This window comes from Ovis canadensis, chromosome 9 (assembly GCF_042477335.2).
Source record: "Ovis canadensis isolate MfBH-ARS-UI-01 breed Bighorn chromosome 9, ARS-UI_OviCan_v2, whole genome shotgun sequence".
NCBI classification, from domain to species: domain Eukaryota; kingdom Metazoa; phylum Chordata; class Mammalia; order Artiodactyla; family Bovidae; genus Ovis; species Ovis canadensis.
Window position 1 is genome coordinate 30200893 of NC_091253.1, and position 19232 is coordinate 30220124.

Here is a 19232-nt window from a genome sequence, read left to right on the forward strand (position 1 = left end):
GGTCACAAAGAGTTGGACACAGTGACTGAACAACAATTGTTTTGCCAAGAAAAGGAGGACACAGCAGGCTCCTGCCTTAAAAAAAAACTACGTGTCCCAACTCAGGAGGATTTGGTGAGTTTTATAGCAGTACTTCCAGGATGGGATTTTGGACAAGATTAGGGTGTGTGCAGGGCCTCAGTCTCCTAATCTCCATGAGCTTCTCAGGTCCCTTTAATCTTGCCTTGTGGTTTTTTGGCTCCTCCTCCTTTGATTAGCAGCTGTTTGGAACTCACCCTTTGGAACTCAGGGAAGGACATGGAGGCTGCAGTCTTGCCTACAAGAAACAAGAAACCAAAAAAAAAAAAAAAGTTTTTGTGACCAGGAGCCCATAGCTAACTCCCCACCCAGTTTAACTAGTGTGACTTGGCTAAATGACCAAGTTCTTCTCAAGAAAGATATAACTGGAAATGCCATGGACTTCTGGAACACATCCTTAAAAAGAGTGGACTCACCTCCTTCATCATTCCTGCTGACTTGAAAGTGGACACAATGGCTGGAGCTCAAGCAACCATTTTGGAACAGGAAACTGCATGCCATGTACAGCAGAAAGGAGACAGAAGGGGTCTAGGCTCTGACACCACAGTACCAGCCCCGAATCAGCTGCCTATGAATTTCTTTAACATAAGAGAAAATAAACCATTAACTTGACTAAGCCACGATTTGTCGTTGTTGTCCATTCGCTAAGTTATGTCCAGCTCTTTGTGACCTCATGGACTGCAGCATGCCAGGCTTCCCTGTCTTTCACTCTTTCCTGGAGTTTGTTCAAATTCATGTCCATTGAGGAGGTGATACTGTCTAACCATCTCATCCTCTGCCACCTCCCTCCCCTTTTGCCTTCAATCTTTCCCAGCATCAGAGTCTTTTCCAATGAGTCAGCTCTTTGCATCATGTGGCCAAAGTATTAGAGCTTCAGCTTCGGCATCACTATTTAGGATAGCCCTAGTTTGCACTATCTCTACACAGATTCTGTCACCAGTACAGAGCTGCTCTGGGGCCCGGGAATCTGTGTTTTGACAAGCTCTCCAGGTAATTCGTATACTCAATAAAGCTTGAGAGGCACTGATTTAGAGTTTCCCACCACATACACCTAACCTGATAACTGATAGAGTAGTCCTAAATTGTAGGTTTTGTCAAGGGCTTGGTGAAAGCTTAAAAGGCAGGTGATGTAAAGCCAGGAAAGACGGCAAAGGCAATAACTGACAATGTCAAGATTTAAAATGATTTTGACAGAGTGGAACGCTGGACCAAAGCCAAGCAGATGAATGCAACAGGGATATAAAAAAAGCAAGTCTAAATGTTCTTTTTTTTTTTTTTGAAGCAAATATAAAATGTTCTATCTTTGACTTCGTAAATTAAAAAGAAGAAATGTAAAATTACTTATTTTGAGAGACCGCAAATAATGCTATAAATCAATGCCAATTACAGCTAGTGCAAGGGACAAAGGAAGGAAAGGCGATCCGGAAAGGGAATGAGAACAAAACTCAACATCATGAAGAGATGTAGAGTTAAGGACGAAAAGGGAGAGAATGGGGGCTCCAGTTCAGCATCACTCTGTGGATCTTTAAATGGTCTTTGCATCTGGAGGTGATCATGATAAAGCATCAGATTATATTAAAACTCCCTGTGCACCAGGCACTGTGTGTTATGCAAATGTATCCTTTCAGGAACTCTATGAGATAAGATTTATTATTATCATTGCTTCTCAGATGCAGAAACTGAAGCAGAGAGAGGCTGAGTCATTTTCTAACAGCCACACAGCTAGTACAAGGTAGAAGCAAGCTTGGAACCCAGGTGACTAGACTTCTGGTCTGTGACCCTCAGCACCCCTGGCATGGACCCTACCCTTTGGTGCTGCTGCACACTCCTCATTGATCAGTTTCTACTGACTGATAGCCTGGCATAAAAACAAGGAAATGCGTTACCTCCTGTAACTGTAAAGCCAGAAGTTGAACGGGAATCTAGATGCAGTCTGATTACAAGCACAAAGACAGCGTCACAGACATGGTTTGTTCCATTCCTATGTGCTACAGTCCTCAGCGTCTGGACTCAGCCTAAGGCTGGTGCCCCTCACGGTCCCAAGACAGCAGGGAACAGTCCTGAAACTTCGCGCTTTCTTCTTCATGGCCAGCAAGGGAGAGACGTCTTCAGTCCAAACATGGAATATACTGGAATATATACTCCTTAATTCAGTTTATTGTACCGATGTAGGCAAGTGACCATCCTTAGACAACAGAGGTCACCCGTGGGAATACTATGAGTTGAGTGGGATAGATAACTCCTTATGGTCAGAGATGGTCTCGCCAAGTCAGGGCTTTGTACTACTCAGGACAGATGGGTGTCGCTATTAGTTGTGATTCTTTTTCCTTCTAAAGCAAATTAAGTTTCTTTCTGTGTTCAAATTCTGACAAAACAACAAGTACTGAGAAAATCATACACTATTCATTAGCAAGCATCTTGGGTAGAAATCAATAAACCCCCCTTACTAACTAGGTGCTGGTAGCAGGTGATTTAGGAGGAGAGAAGTGCCCAGTGTGTACTAGACACCAAGAATGATGCCTCATGCTTTATTATTTCTTTTAATCATTACAAGGAAATCATATTATCCCCATTATGTAGATGAGACAACCAAGGCCCAGAATTTGTTTGGATATGAATTGCTCAATGCCATTCAGCTTGTCAAGTGGCAGAGGTTCAAACTCAGCCCTATAGGATTCTACAACCCAAGTTATTTCCATCCTACTATACTGACCCAGTACAGGGTCATTTCCATTTGTGAAATTATTAAATTTGACCCTCTTTTTTCTTTTTCATGTTTGACTGCACACTGCAGCAATGTGGGGCCTTAGATCCCTGACCAGGGACTGAACCCTCGCCCTTCAGCATTGGAAGGCAGAGTCTTAACCACTGGACTGCCAGGGGAATCCCAGCGTTGAATCTTTTAACTGAGATTTCTTGGCTATTTCTTATCTTTTGCTAAATGCTTTATGTGTACAATCTCAGTTTATCCTGCCAATAAACCTATAATGCAGTTTATTATAGAGAATGCTTTTAGTTGCAAATGATAAAATCCCAAATCAAACGTTATGTGCCAATGGCCACATCCCCAGTTCTTTTCTAGTTATGATTCTCTCTAGACTTAGCTGCAAGTATTTTGAGTTTATTTTTCTTCGGTGGCAAAACCACACTTATACTCTTTTCCTGGAGTCATTTTGTCCAGTTGAAAAGATTTAATGGGTGCCACCTTCATCCATTGAGAGGTTTCCATAGAGGGACCATGCCTTCTGTTGGTCCTTGGTACAAGAATGAGTTTTAATTAAACTTTGTCACTTAATCAAACCAGTCAATCCTAAAGGAAATCAACCCTGAATATTCATTGGAAGGACTAATTCTGAAGCTAAAGCTCCAATTCTTTGGCCACCTGATGCAAAGGGCCGACTCACTGAGAAAGATCCTAATGCTGAAAAAGATCGAGGACAGATTAACAGTACTGTGTTGGTTTCAGGTGAATGGCAAAGGAACTCAGTCATACATGTCTCCATTCTCCCCAAAACTCCTTCCGCAGCCACAGTGCCACATAACACTGAGCAGAGTTCCCTGTGCTATACAGTAGGTCCTTGTTGGTTTTCCATTTTAAATACAGCAGTTTATACAGGCAACCATAAGTTCATTCTCTAAGCTGACAGCAGATATTTTTGAGCAAATGATACAATCTACCCAGTAGTGTTCTGGTGAATGTTTAACAACTACCTCTTGGGGAATAAAAGTTCTGATTTATAGCATTTGCCAATTTACATAAGGTAAATACTCCTGCAATGGCTGATTTAAAAATACCAATGAGATGTCACTAAATGCAGAATTAGGAAGCGTTGTGTGCAGTCAGCTTTGTGAACAAGTACGAGCAGGCTGTAGCACGGCTATAAACTTGCCCCATTTTAATTAAATCAATTACCATTGACCTCCAGACCTCCTTAGCCACAGATTCTGAATCGGGGATTAAACCAACCATATGTTGAAAATATTTTGGAAAAAAAAAAAAATTTCGGAAAGCTCCAAAAGGCTAAAGTTGAATCTGCCATGCACTGCACTATTTACATAACATTTACATTGTATTTGCAACTATTTACATAGCATTTACATGGTATTAGATATTATAAGCAATCTAGAGATGATTTAAAGTATGTGTGTAGGTCAAATGCAAATGATATGCCATTTCATATATGGGACTCGAGCATTCGTGGATTTTGGTGTCTGTGGAAGTCCTAGTCCCCTGGGATCCTGAAGGACTATTAAGTGCGTGTGCTTAGTCGCTCAGTCGTGTCTGACTCTTTGCAACCCCATGGACTATAGCCCACCAGGCCCCTCTGTCTATGGGATTTTCCCAGCAAGAATACATAGTGGGCTGTCATTTCTTCCTCCAGGAGATCTTCCCAGCCCAGGGACTAAAACTTTGTCTCCAGAGTCTCCTGCATTCACAAGCAGATTCTTTGCCACTGAGCCACCTGGGAAGCCCTAAGGACCACTATACTAAACGTAATTTACCTATACTTGTTCCACAGCTTGACTATGAAATCCTGCTGTGGACTAAAGCTATTATATGGCAGCATATACCTGCATAAACCTGCCTTACGCCTAAATTAAGGATTTCCAGTAGGGCAAGTCGGACCTAGACAACTCAGACTTCATCTCCACATCATTTGCTATTCCTGCATTAACTGGTGAATTCAAGAGGAGAGTAAGACTCTGAGGTTGAAATAAAAATAACCCTTTGCCTCTATAAATAAGATTCAGCCCCAGGTTCCTCCTCTTTTGCAGACATGCTTATTAAGAACTTGGCTCTTCTCTAAGGAAACTAAGGTAGAGATCATTCAAAAACCCTTTCATTCCAAATTACTCATGATAGGAGTTGCTTAATGAAGCTACCTCTTGATTTTTAATCTTTACCATCATAACTTTTTTTTCCAGTAAAAAGTTTGTTTAAAATATCCCTGAGCTTGTAATTAACTTTTACAAACAGAAGTTTTATTTGTATATTTTTGGTCATGCTGGATCTTCATTGCTGCACGGACTTTCTCTAGTTGCAGTGAGCAGGGATTACTTTGCATTGACGTGCAGAGACTTCTCACTGTGGTGGCTCCTCTTGTTGTGGAACTTAGGTTCTGGGTGCATGGGTTTCAGCAGTTGTGGTTCATGGGCACGGGCTCAGTTGTTGTGGTATCCAGGCTTAGCTGCCCACCGCATAAAGGATCTTTGCAGATAAGGGATCAAACCTGTGCCCCTGCAATGGCAGGCAGATTCTTATTCATTGTATCACCAGGCAAGTCCCATGGAGAAGTCCTGAGTTATTTTTTTTTCTAAAGAATATACTTTAATCAAATTGATATCACCACTGCGGTGACACTGAGCAAGTTGCTTATGTGCCCTGAATTTCTCTTTCCCCATCTATCAGATGGGATAACAACTCTTATTTCTGGCTACTCCTTATAACCTTGCAAGGTTGTTATGAGACAAGTATCCTGGCACACCTAAAGCACTTGCAAGAGAACCTTGCTTGTGGTAGTCAATCAATAAATAATCATTACCATGCATTACAGAGGGTACTGATAAGAATTTTCATGATTATTATTCAGGCATGGTACTAGAGGGTTGGAGCTACCATTTAAATAGTACACGGCTTTCTTCAGTAGCTCAGAGCATTTGGCAAGAGTAATTTGGCTGTTGATTTTGAGCACATCTGACAGGAATGACTTTTGCAGCTTCCCTGGAAGCGTGGATGTTATTGTAATTTAACAACACTCACCTTCCTAGTTTCTAGTCCATTATGGCTGTTGGCCCCTAGCTTCCCTCAAATTGCCAGCCCAACAGAAAGACTGAGCAGCCTGTCTCAGGACAAAATTGTGGCCTGGGTGGGGGAGGGGGATGGGTGGGGAGTATGGGGGGGGAACCCTGAGCCCCATCCCCTGGAGAATGAATAGTTCACTCAGCCCTGCTGCAGTCTTTCATCACGACACACGCACAAAATCCCAGGAACAAACCCTGCCTCCAGCTAGCTGCAGAGTAGTCCTGGAGGAGCTGGAGGGCCATGCACACACAGAAGCCTGGTTCAGTGCTGCATGCCACCTGAGGTCACAAGACCATCCGTGCAGAGAGACTGAGATGACAATCCGCAAAAAGGCCCCTCCCTTCCTGGGGTCACCTCATTCATTCTTCCTGAGTTTCTGTGAATAGTCAAGATTATTATTTCAGACTTCTTTAAACCTCTTGACTTAAAAAAATAATAATGAGGGGACTTCCCTAGTGGTGCAGTGGATGAGAATCCACCTGTCAATGCAGGAAACACAGGTTCGAGCCCTGGTCCAGGAAGATTCCACATGTGGCAAAGCAACTAAGTCCGTGCACTTGGGCTTGAGCCTGTGCTCTCAAGCCCAGGAGCCACAGCTGTTCAGCCCACATGCCCAAACTACTGAAGCCTCTCCGCCCTAGAGCCCATGCTCTGCGAAAAGAGAAACCACTGCTGTGAGAAGCCCGCACACCACAGCTAGAGAGCAGCCCCGGCTCTCTGCAACTAGAGGAGGGCCTTTGCAGCAGGGAAGACCCAGCACAGCCAAAAATAAATACATAATTTTTAAAGATAGCTCTAAAAAAAGAGTGCTGATGCAGACAAAGACAATAGTTAAAATGGTAAAAGTTACCTGACAGTCTACGTAGTACTGTGTGTGTGTGTTTGTGTGTGTCTACTGGTTTCTCCTGAGAGGCCTAATTATCGGCTTCTGGAATTGAACATAATGATTTTTTTCTAGCAGTGACAGTCACACATAGCTAGGCCATCAAAAACTTGGAAGCAAGGATACAGAGCCATTCTTAACTGGGTTCTGGAGAATGTAATATTACTTGTATGAGCAGCTCAATAAATTTGGGGTGTAAATATGGCCACATGGTCTTTTCCAATGAAGCCATAGAGTAAAGCTCACTGTTAAAAAAAATAACTGCCCCCCCCAACATTTTCATTTATTTCTTGCCCATCTAACAGTCCAAAATGTCTGTAGTTGAAGATCAGCATTCTTCCACAGAGTGATTCAGGAATCCAAGTCTGATTATACCCTCTTTTCTGGACAATGTAGCCACGAACTTATTCTACAAAAGGTGGCTTCTCCAGTACTCCCAGGAGACGTTTAAAGAAGCCAACTAACCTTTCTGGCCCTTCTCTTGATAGAGCTAGGAGTGGGGGAAAAGTATGTTAAAGCTTTCCATTCACTGGGGCATCCTAGTATATTGGATTTTTTGAAATGCAAGAATTAGATGTCATTTCAAGGTTTTAGTAGATGAGTGTCTATCTACTGAAGAGAAATAAGGAGAATTTGGAGACTATCTTCATATGTAAAGGGGCATAAAGAAACTGAAAAATGCATACATTTTTATTTATTTATTTATTTAATTATTTAGCTTTGCCAGGTCTTAGTTTTGGCCCTCGGGATCTCTAGCTGCAGAATGTGAGATCTAGTTCTCTGATCAGGGATCGAACTCTGCACATTAGGAGCTCAGAGCCTTAGCCACTGGACCACCAGGGACCACCAGGGAAACCCCTATAAACTCTTTATTTTTGAAGGACTCAGTTAATATTTATAGTTTTTTATATAAGACCTATAGTTACTGTTCAACACATTTGTTGAATCCAACCTCTTGAATCATGCCTGGAACTTGGCTGCTCAATTGTTGCTTATTAGAATTAATAAATGAATGGTAACACTATCAGTCTAGTAAGTACTTCAAAATATGTACAGATCCTTAGAAATAACTCTATACAATAAAAGTCATTTAAGTTTTTGAGATGAAAACTGGTGGGCATTCGATAAATATTTATCTATTTGTATTATCAAAAGAATAAGTGGGATCCTTTAAATTGCCAAAGTAGACAGAGATGTGCCTTGTATATATCACAATCAGGACAGCTACATGTTGAGTACGGTACAGAGGAAGTCATTCGTAGAGACACCCATGGAAACAGCTTCCCCTAGGGTTGTGCCGTACGCATTACCCACACAGTAACCTCAGTCTATCAGTCTGAACAGGTTATGAAGGTGCAACAGCGGGTTCCCCTGTTCGCCACCAGGACCGATTGAGCTTCTCGGCTAACTGGGTAGTCACGGCCTCTCACTTCCCACTTCTTTCTCATTCACCACCTTTCCCTACAAGTCTATGTTCTCGTCAAAGACGCTGACTCTCCCAGAGAGAGAGGAGTGTTCCGCAGTAGAGAGTGTGCTTGCAACTCTGCGGGAGCCCCACTCCACCTCTAGGGGCCTCTAAATCCTGGAGCAAGAGATCCCTCCAGATAGGAACTGAACGTTCTTCTCACTTTCTAATGAGGCACTTACCCAGCGTCTTTTTTCCTAACCCAACATTTTTTAAAAATGTGGTTATTTATTTATTTGGCTGCACCGGGTCTTAGTTGTGGCACAAGGGATCTTTGATCTTCACTGTGGCATGCAGGATCTTTAGTTGCACGGAATGTGGGATCTAATTCCCTTACCAGGGGTTGAACCTGGGCCGCCTGCATTGAGAGCCGGGAGTCTTAGCTACTGGATCACCAGGGAAGTCCCCCTGGTAGGTGTTAGAGTTACATACAGGAATGAAATATACCAAAACCCCTGCCCTCAAGTAGCTCACAGTCTAGTGAAGATAAGACATGTGAACACATAAGGTATACTCATACCACTGAATAAGAGTCATGCCAGAGGGATGAAGCATGGCTGTCCTCACAGACATAGCAAGCACAAATGCAATTAACTTGGTGGAGAGGGCGTGGACAGAAAATCCTAGGCAGGGGAGCCTTTGTATACACAGAACAAGGTATGTATGAGAAACTACAAGTATTCAACATTCCTGGAGCAAAAGATTTCTTGCAAAAGTAGTGGGAGACCTGGCTGAAGAAACTGGCTGAGGATAAAGCGTTAAAAAAAAAAAAAAGGATGAAGTTTGATCATTTTTCCCAAAGAGGAACAGAGGAGCCATGGAAGATTTTTAAGCTATTTGATGACATGGTCAATTCTCTGCCTTTCAGAAAAGTCTCTCTGGACTCTAAAGTGCAGTCGAAGTTGGGCTGGACCAGTCAAGATGAGGTGAAGACACCAGTTAAAGAGGGTTTTGTCCAGATGAGGGATCCTGTGAAGGCTGAGGGCATGGGGAGCAGTTCATGGCTATCCCCGTCATTCAAAAGGATGACTTTATGGAATTCAGAGACTAACAGGATGGAGGTGGGGATAAACTGAGAATGACTTGTGCTACTGGATGCTTCCCAGGTGGGGCTAGTGGTAAAGGACCTGCCTGCCAATGCAGGAGACATAAGAGATGTGGGTTCACGCCCTGGGTGGGAAAGATCCCCTGGAAGAGGACATGGCAACCCACTCCAATTTTCTTGCCTGGAGAAGCCCCATGGACAGGGGATTTCCTGGTGGGTTACAATCTCTAAGGTCACAAAAAGACACTGCTGAAGCAATTTGGCATGCACTGGGTGTATGGGCTTCCCTGGAGGCTCAGACAGTAATGCAGGAGACCCAGGTTTGATCCCGGGGTCGGGATGATCCCCTGGAGAATGAAATGGCAACCCAATCCAGTATTCTTGCCTGGAGAATTCCATGGACAGAGGAGACTGGCGGGCTACATTCCATGGAGTCACAAAGAGTAGGACACGACTGAGCGACTAACTCTGGCAGTGCCATTCACGTGAGGAATAAGAGGAGTAGGCCTGGTAGGGATCCACTCACACACACACATATAGGGAGTTAAACAATACAGCAATGGGAGACCAGGACTACACATGGAACAAATGCTACCAGTACAGAGTAAGCAAACACTGCTTGATCTCTTTTTCAAGACTCCTCTTTGTACAACTTTTCTCCTTTATGGGAGCAGTATCACTTGGAGGAATCTGCCTGTTATCCTTAACAACATTTGAAAATCTCTCTAGGTCTGCAGCAGCAGTTAGTAAGAAATCACGACCTCTTCTTTTCTGGATTTCCTACTTCTTCTTTGGAAGTTTCTTGTTTATTTGTTTTTTAAGTTATTTTAGCTACGTGCAGGCTTTGTTTAGTTGCAATGAGCAGCAGCTACTCTCTAGTTCTGATGCTCAGGCTTCTTTTTGTGGTGGCTTGTTTCACAGCACAAGCTCTAGAGGGTACAGGCTTCAGTAGCTGTGGTGCATGGGCCTAGCAGCCCTGCAGCATGTGAAATCCTCCCATACCAGGGATCGAACCTGTGTCCTCCACACTGGCAGGCAGATTCTTAACCACTGGACCACTAGGGAAGTCTGTGAACTTCTACTTCTTGCTCTGCTCAGTGTCTTCTGCTACTGCCAAGGCCTTCCTTCATTGCATGAGTGTGACCATGTAATTTCTGGTGCATTTTAGAGTAGTCAAAGATTTATAACTTCCCAGAAAATATTTGGTTCTGAGATATAAACACAAAGCAAAAGCTGCCCCTAAGAACTTTATGAAGTAGGCAAGGAGCCATTCAGGCATTCAACAGCTAGTCATTCTGTAGTTATGGTTCTGAGGTTAATGCTGGAAATGCAAAGTGGAGCTAAAAACCTCTTGCAGTTTCAGACTTTTACATTTGATGGAGAAGGTGAATAAATCAAACCTTAAAGGAATGGGTAAGGCATGACTTATTACAACATAACATGCTATGAGAGCAAGGAATAGGAAGAGCCAACTCATATGTGGATGTCCAGAGAAGTTTTCTCTAGGTGAGGGACACAGATCACAGAACACAATGTCTACCAGGAACAATGTCCCAAGCAAGGAATGCACCAAGTACTCAGAAAAAGGCACTATTTCATTCTAAGTAGATCCAGCAAAGCTTTTTGGACAGAAGTACGTTTTAGTTGAAACTTGAAAGGCTCCAGTGAATTGAGTTCCGGAAAGTAGGGAGTATAGAGCATGTTTGAGAAGCTGATGATGTCCTTTACCCAGATCAGACTTAGGTATTTTGGGGGGACTCTAAGACAGGGAGGGAGACAAATACTTTTAAACACTTAACAGCAAATATGGAGTTAAACAGTACTATAGCATTCAAGAAATACCACGAGGCAGTTAGTGACTAAGAGCGAAGTCAGAGAAAGGACTAGAAGCACATGGAAGAATGAGATCACCAGTGTGTCTGAATCATAGGGTACCCGCATAGACCTGAGGTCACAGGTCTTTTGTGAGCTGGAAAGGCATTCTTGCCTACTCATTGGATGCAGGGTATATGTTGGTTAACTGAGTTAATCTTTCCTCTGGTAGCCAGAAATTGTGGAGGACCTTGCTACTGTGTTTACACTTTAACCACAACTTTAGGAAAAACTGAGGCTCCCCAAGGAAACTGAGGAAAGTGCCATTCTGGTGCTTATTCAGGCAAATTCATAGCCAGAGAGCTGCCCTCCAAAAACTGCACCAAGGCTGTCCAGAGGGCATTGGTGTGGATTAAAAAGAGATTCCCAGAGAGCAAAGGAAGTTCTTCAGATGCTTTTCTTAGTGGTCCACCTCCCCTCGACCCACACCCCGCTTCCTTGAGGGAAAGCCATGTAGGCAAGAGTATTGAACTTGAAGCCTGGGTCTCTGCCTCTACCTGAGAATGAACAGGTCACTTAATCTCTTCATCTCCGAGTCCTCTGTCCTCATTCATGGCTGTGGGCTCCATACTATTTAGGGTCTACTCAATGGCACCCCACTCCAGTACTCTTGCCTGGAAAATCCCATGGACGGAGGAACCAGGAAGTCCATGGGGTCGCTGAGGGTCGGACACTACTGAGCGACTTCACTTTCACTTTTCACTTTCATGCATTGGAGAAGGAAACTGCAACCCACTCCAGTGTTCTTGCCTGGAGAATCCCAGGGACGGGGGAACCTGGTGGGCTACCGTCAATGGAGTCGCAGAGTCGGACACGACTGAAGCGACTTAGCAGCAGCAGCATATGAAAGGTGAGGCGTTTTCCACGCTCTCTTTTAATCCTCACAACCACTAAGTAATCCCATTTGACTCAAGACATTCAGTTCAGAGTGTGTAAGTAACACGCCCAAGGTCACACAGCAACAGTGGCGGGGGCCAGATGGCAATCCAGGGTTGCTTGAGTCTCTCACTGCGCAGTCCCAGCTCGGCATCAGTTGAGCAGCCCTATACTGGTTCCCTGGGTCCCCCATTCCTGGACTACCGGACCGCCTCCCCTCATCCCACATAAACCCCCGGGCTAAGCGCCCCTTTCACCACCGGGCATGCTCAGTCGCTCAGGAAGAGTTTTCGCTCTGCCTTGGGAAATTTTTCACGCCGCTCCGTCAGCCGAACCCGCCCCGCCCTCGGCTTCTCCTCACCGGATTGGTTGAACTCAGGGACGCTACAAGGAGGCCCCGATGACCTCCCAACTACCCCTCCCAACGATCTGGGCGCGCGCGTTCCGAGCGTGCGTCCGTGCGTGCGTGCGTGCGTGTGAGCGTGTGAGTGAGCACGTGAGGCCCCGGAACGTGCACTGGGAGGGGGGCGGGACTAGAAAAACCGGAGGCAAGGGGCGGGGCTGCCGTTGCCATAGCAGTGACGTCAGGCGTCGCGGAGCGAACCCGGCCCCTTCCCCACGCGTGCGCGCGCGTGCGCGCGTACACACACAGAGAGACAGGCACACACGCGCGCGCACCGCCGCTCTCCGTCAGACACACTGGAGGGAAAGGTCAAACTAAAGGCGAGGGAGCTGGGAGGCCGGAGGGAGCCGCCGCTGCGCGCCATGACGGACGCGGCCGAGACGGCTTTCTCGCCGCCGACGCCGCCGAGCCCCTGCTCCCGCCGCGCCCCCGACCCCCCCCCTCCAGCGCCCGGCGCCCCCTCCCCCGGCGCTCGCGCGTCCCCGCGCCCCCTCCTCCCCGCTGCGCTCCGGGCGCGCGTCGAGCCACGGGCGCGCGCCGGCTGGAGCGGGCGCGGGCGGGTGGGAGGCCCCGCGGCCTCCGCGCCAAGACCCCCCCCGACCCCCTGGGCTGGTCCCTCGGCCGGAGTCCGCCAGGTGAGTGCGGTGGGGGGCGGGCGGCGGGGAGACCGGGTGTCAGGAGCGGCCCGGGCAGCCGGCGGGCTCAGCCCGCTGCCTGACCCCTTCCGGGGGTGCTGACAGGCGCGCGGTCCCCGGCCTCTGGGGGGCGTCGCGGGGTCGGCGTCTCTCTCACGGGTTTGGGGGGCTGCGGGGGGGACCCCGTTTGGCATCCCTGCCCTTCGGGGTCGGCCGCGGAGCGCCGGGCGCTCGGGGCCGGGGAAGTGCCGCCGCCGGGCGGGAGTCGGTCGGGCGACCGGGCCGTGGGGACCGGCGGCGGGAGGGCAAGTGGGCCCCTCTCGGGGGGTGAAGTGTGGGAAGGGGGCGAGGGGCCGGGCCAGGTGCGCGCGGGGCGGGGGGGTCCGCTGAGCTCTCAGGAAATGTTTGTCGGGCAGTTGGGAGAAACTCCGTCCTGGGGACGAGGCGCCTTGCTTTTTGCCCCCGGGGCAGCGAAAGTGGAGGATCTTTACAGCAAAACTCGGGGGAAGCCTCGCTGGACCGGACTAAAGGGAGAGGGGGAGCCCACCCCTGCATAGGGACCGGAGACGAACAGACCTGCCTGTGGGTAGCATTAGGGTATGAGGCGTGGACGTTGCCATGCCAGTGTTGGATGTTTGTTGCTGATGGTTATTTTAGGACTAAATGTTTAAAAAAAAAAAAAAGTTACTTGGGAGAGAGGGAACTGCTTGAATGGTCAGGAGTTAGGAAATGGGTTAATCTTTCACACCATCACCACCACCCAACTGAATCGATGCCCAGTGGACTTTAAAAATAATAAATACGAAACCCTAAAGCCCTGAAACGAAGTGGTGTTTGTCTGATGAGTTTCAGGTGTCAGGGCTCCGGGTTCTGCGAGAAAAACAGAGAGGCAGGACACCGAAGTACTTGATATGCTCCAGCAGCCGTCTTTTTTTTTTTTTTTTTTTGGTAATAAGCTTTGGAGCCCATCAAAGTGGAGTTTAGTTATAACTGCCAGGGTTAAGTAATCACATTGACCCCGTGCCACCCACCAATCAGGAGCTTCCCTGAAAGTAACTTGGAAGCGAGCTATCAGTGCAGTCCTCTGCTGATTGCGAATAACCACTGCTTCTGCTCATTTCTTTTTCCCTCTTTAATTTTCCGCTGTTGTAATGCATGCAACCTATTTACCAGACGTTGGAGCGAATCATCCATAGTTCAGTTGCTCTCCACACAGTCACTTTTCGAAAGATCAGGTGCTAGCTGTAACAATTTCTTTCCAGGTTTGAAAGTTGTTTGGAAATTTCCATTAGAGTAATTTCACATGATAAAGATTTGAGTGGAAGTCTAGCTTAAACAGATGATTACCAAGTGGGTAATGTGCTTTAGAGTTTAAAATCTCATCCAAGAAAATTTCTGGTTTGTAAAAGGTGCAGGATTGTGACCGCTAAGGAAATGTCTTTGGTAAAGAATCAGGAACGCCAGGACACCTGGTGAATTTCATGTTAATTGGCAGGCTCCGCATATGTTACACAAACTTTCTCCTTACCTAAGCATTTCTAATACATGGGTGCTGCTTTGGTTGTTTATGGATCTTTGGTTATTCATCATTTTCAAAAAGTTCTATGAAGAGAGAGCTCTCACTTTGAAATGGAGTCCTAGTAGCCGTAGCCAGGATACCAAAGGTTTTCAGTACAAGATGTGAGGGAGGATTTTTCAGTGTACCATCTTAATTCTTTCTCTGCAGCTATTTTTGTACCTGGTTCTGTGCTCTGATGCCCCTTTTAGGCTTTACTCCTATGGCAGTTGCTGGCATATGTCTGTATACAATCCTGTAATGGGGTACTTAAATGTTACGACTTAGAACATCATTTCCTGTACTAGATAAATAAATTTTTGTTTGTCTTCCTTCCTTCTCTGTGTCTAAAGGGAGCTGTAGAACTGGGCAAATTAGTACTTAATCAGCATATCCCCGCTTCTGTAAGTCTCGTTGACCTTGGTGCCATCGTGGAGGTCATGCGTTCATGGAGATAAACTTCTTCAATTGTTTGCTCCAGGTGACAAAGGCATATGGGAAAGTGATTTGAGATATGAGTTGCTTGATTTTTCAAAAAAAAATCATTTTAATCCAGCATTTATTGTGATCATTGCCAAAAATAGTTCATTGACTTGTCTTTGGGAGTCCGTATATTTCTATTTCACATTTTAAAGAATCACTTAATTTATTTTTTGACTTTTCTAGTGTTGTATATTCTACTACAGATGAACAGCTGGTTTTTGGGGTGACATTTTTAAAACTTGGGAAAGAGAGAGAGAAGCGCAGTAACGCTGGGAAGAATTTGGCCCTGAAAAGCAGTTGTGCTCAACTTTAAGAAATTTGATATTTACAAGTGTAAGATTACAAAACAAGTAGTGGTTACTTCTGTTACATGAAAATTCTAAATTTTAGAAAAAGGATTCCCTAAAGGGTGCCTTCAAATAATTATCCCTTTTATATGTTATTTACCAAATGTGATTTGATTTTTGAAAAGATAGTTGTCATACAACAATTTCAGAACAGATTTTTGACATAATGTTAAGATTTATCAGTGTGTTCCTTGAATTGTCCCTAAAGTGTTTTGGGGCAAAGTTAATATTTATGGGTTTCCTGAATTCAAAGTTGTGCCACTTATATGCTGCCTATTAAGTAAGGTTTTAACCGAATGGAAAAATTGCCATCTGATTTGTGCTGTACAGTTTACAGAGTACATTGAAACCTAATTAAAATGCCAAAATTTTATGGTCAGGTTTGTCTGGAACCCTACCCAAGGTTGTACAGTTACTAAGGTATCAAAAGCAGCTTGTTGTAAGATACTCTCACTAGGACGGTGGTCCTGCAGCAAAGGCCAACAAGTGGTTATACCCAGACTTCAGCAAAATCCAAATAAATAGATTTGGTCTAAAGTCCACATGCAGTGAAAACCATTACGTGGAATTTTTCTCTAGGTGCAAATTATTTTTCAGAATTAAAGGTTTGATTTTCCTAAGCTGTAATTCTATTTGGGTCACTTGTGAAAAATCTATTTTGATAAAAGAACAACTGCATACTCTTGAAACTTTCAAGGGAGCTTTTTTTCTCTCTCTCTCTTTGTTAGTGCAGTTGGGTTTTATTTGGAATCCCAGGAGATACTGAATGAAGTCCTTGGGGAGTTTTCATTCCAAAATCATTTGGCTTTGGTGACATTTTTTTAAAAAAGGAATGTGAGTTAATATGAGTAGAACTTGCTTATGGGTTAGCTCAGACTTTATGTTGGGATAAAGGGGGAAGGGAGGAACTGGACACAAACTTAATTAAGGATAATTAATCAAATTTGTTTTATGCTGTTCATGCCTGGCTGTGTAAGAGTCTCACCCTTCCTCCGAAGCTTTAGAGAAATCTTATTCCTAGAGAAGGGATTTGAAGGTTAAGAGCTAAGCATTGAGTATATAAGTGTTGTTGGAGTATCTTTTGAGCACTTTAGTAGTTTTTTGTCTTGTTCTTGTGCATTAGACAGAAAGCAGGAAACTATTTTCTTGCTGAATATAGATTGAGAGCCCAACTTTGGAATAATGGGCACAGTTTTATTGCTCTTAGCATAATTGAATATTATAAAAATTAAGGGAACAGCTTGAATGATGCCATTAATTTTTTAATATAGGCTCTTAGTTCCTCTCCTGAACGAATGAATAAAAATGAAGATTGAAATTGTGATGTTAAATGTTTTCAAGTTTTGTTTTGCTTTTTTAATCTCAAAGGACTGTCTCAAGGATTGCTAATTTAGAACATAGGTAAAAATTTCATTACTTGGGTTTATCATAATTGAGGGCATGTAATTTAAAAAAATTTTAAGTACATGCAAAAAAATAAGTAGACTACTGCATTTTAAAAATATTTGTGCCGAGATCTATGAGAATAGGGGTAATGATTAGAAATTTTAATTGGGACTTAAGGCTGATTTATGTTATTAGTGTCGTTATTTAACCCAATGTCACTTTTAAAATGTCATTTAATTTTTTTCTTCTGTAAAATGCAATCGGTGGAACATACTTTACATAAAATTGGGTTCTTAAATGTTTGGTAGACTTCTTAAGTATAAGGTATTATGTAATATAATAAAGATGTTTAAGTCTGTAGGATTTTTTAAAGTTTTTAGACCTTGTAATCTGCAGAAATTTGTAGAAAAATTTTAAAAATAAGAAAGGCTGAGTTCAGATTTTTAGTCATAGATGATCCCATAAACTGCATTTTACTCATTCTCCTTAAAGGGTTTTACTGTTCAGTGTTTATATTTTGCAGACTCCCGTCACACTGGGTTTTTTTATTTTGATTTCTTGGTCGCACACTACCTGGCATGTGGAATCTCAGTTCCCCAGCCTGGGATTGAACCTGTGCCCCCCGCAGTGACAGCTTGGAGTCCTAATCACAAGGCCACTGGGAAAGCCTCTGGTCACACTGGTTTTTTGTGTTGGATCATCTTATCTTTAGCATCAAAGTTCTTTTGTAAAAACTGTCCTCTATTTTCTCCCAGCTCCTCCATCTGGGAGACTGTTTGAATCTGTTATTGAATGTTGTTTAATCAGAAGTTAGTCTAAATAGAAGGGTTTTTTCAGTTTTCACAAACTTGGGAAAAATACAGATTTATCTTGAGATAATTTATGAACTTCTTTGTATTAATACAAGGACAATTAAACACTATATAATTTAATATTCCTAACTATTAGTGTTTGTTCTAAGTTAACTTTATTCGATGTATTGTTGAAATCAACATAGTAGTTGTACAGTCTCTAAAAAATATCTATTTTGTCTGTGGGATAGTTTTCAAACACTTCCCTTAAGTGGGAAAGAGATGGAAATTTTACTCTGAAACTTTCTACTTGAATATATAGTTAAATGTTTGAGATTGGGTGTTGTTTTGATTGTTAGTTACATGTGAGGATTTTTTGTAGCTTTTTGTAGGATTACTTTCAAGTATGTTTTCATTTGTAAAAAGCTGTTGTTTTTTTAAAAAAAAGTTATTTTGTTCTTAATGATTACAAATTCTCCAGCTTTTATATTTGAAAGAAATATGTGAGTAATTTATTAAACTGTTTCCCTAAAATGCATGTGGTAACATTTATTTTACTATAACAAAGAGAGTTATCTTCATCCCAAACAAATTTATAGCAGAATAGTTGGCTATTTTTGCAAATTTAGGGAGTGTTGAGTGTGCCCAGAAATGGTGCATTGAATGCTAGGTTTTGGACTGAGTTTATCATATGGAGAGGGTGTTTATCTTATAAAGACGTTTATATTTCTGTTTAAGGACTATATCTTACATATGCTTGAAGTGACTGTGCTGTACATGTTGGTCGAATGATTTATGGAAGAATTAGTTGGTATCCTGAACTTCCGTCCCCTCTTCCTCCTTTTACTAATTGTCACTGGTTGGCTTTGAGCCAGGTGCTAGGAGGGAACTTTTAATGCTCCATAGATAGATAGAGGATGGTTGTTGGTTTCTTCCCAGTGTCATATCCTATAGAGAAAAGTGAGTTTATTCTTTAACTTTCTTTTAATGTGTGTTAAATGTTGTTTTGAACATTTGTTTTTAATCAGTCTGTTTATAAAGGGGATGATACTTTAAAAATTCTCGAGACTGTTTAAGTGGTTATGTTCCCCACAGCGGGGAAGGAGAGGGTAGAGAGGATTGTAGGGATTTGATTAAATTGTGTAAAGTGAATATAATTATTTTGATATAAAACATTAATCACTATATACCTTTTCTGTAGGATGGTAATCTTGCTTTTTTAATGAGCATATCTCACTGTGAAGAGTCAGGAGTAGTGAATTGCTAGGAGAGGCATATGCATATCATTAGTCAGTTTTACATGTTATTGCTGGGGACATTTTAGACGGTCATGAGAAAGATAAGCAGTTTCACTGAAGATCATTTTCAGAGCTCTCACTTGGAGCTCCACATTTTAAAAGGTGGGAGAGCAGATTCTCAAGTGATGGATGTAAGCATTTTCAGATACAAAGTCACTACTAAGAAAACAAGTGTACCGATATTTAAAAAATTACATTGTACCAATTATAATCATATATCCTATATTTTCCAAAACTGTTCCAGTTTTGAATATCCTGTGGCCATAAATACACTAGTATTTGTCCACCCATAAGTCCTGACTTTGAAGTTAG

General features: G+C 43.4%; 1 long non-coding RNA gene across 2 annotated transcripts in view; it reads left to right on the plus strand.

Moving 5' to 3' along the window:
* The first annotated feature begins 12670 nt into the window (after positions 1-12670).
* LOC138446161 (uncharacterized) overlaps positions 12671-19232 on the plus strand; it is a 33146-nt gene continuing 26584 nt past the window's right edge. Inside the window, exon 1 of one of the 2 annotated variants that reach the window (XR_011259162.1) lies at positions 12671-13060. This is a non-coding gene — a long non-coding RNA (uncharacterized lncRNA). The remainder of the gene's footprint in view (positions 13061-19232) is intronic. The other variant, XR_011259161.1, reaches the window with a different exon arrangement.